Source organism: Propithecus coquereli, unplaced genomic scaffold (genome assembly GCF_000956105.1).
Source record: "Propithecus coquereli isolate 6110/MARCELLA unplaced genomic scaffold, Pcoq_1.0 Scaffold3, whole genome shotgun sequence".
NCBI lineage: Eukaryota > Metazoa > Chordata > Mammalia > Primates > Indriidae > Propithecus > Propithecus coquereli.
The window spans coordinates 4,441,343-4,441,955 of record NW_012148618.1 but is presented as its reverse complement, the minus strand read 5'-3'; positions in this window follow the sequence as shown (position 1 = coordinate 4,441,955).

Sequence of the window (613 nt, the reverse complement as noted above, 5' to 3'; positions counted from 1 at the left end):
CTCATACCAGACATTTGCACAAACCAGGATTCCTCAACCTTGGCACATTTAGGGCTGGGTAAATGTTTGTTGTGGTGGCTTATCCTGTGCATTGTAGAATGTTTACCAGCATCCCCAACCTCTACCCACCAGATGCCAGTATCAACCTCTCTTCCCCCCAGTTATGACAACCAAAAGTGTCTAGACATTGCTAAATGTCCCCCGGGAGGCAAAATCACCATGAATAAGAACCACTAACATAAATAGATTTAACTATATAGCTATCCATCAAGAAGTCTCCAAAATTTTGAGGTTGAAAAGATCTGGGGCTTTCAGATTAAGCCAACTTCATTAGAGCCACCTTCACTGTGCTTGATACTTTCACTCAGTAGTCAATTTAAGATCAATAACACTATTGAAAGGTATTATTATGCCTGTTTGACAGATATTCTTCTTTTTGGATAGTGACGTAGGATATTTATTTGACGTTTATTTTGCACCCTGGCACTATTCTAAGCACTTTACACATACTAAAATTTAATCTTCAAAATATCCCTATGAAATAAACACTATTATTATTGCTACTTTATAGATAAGAAAACTGAGTCACAAGGAAGTTAAATAATTTGTTCAA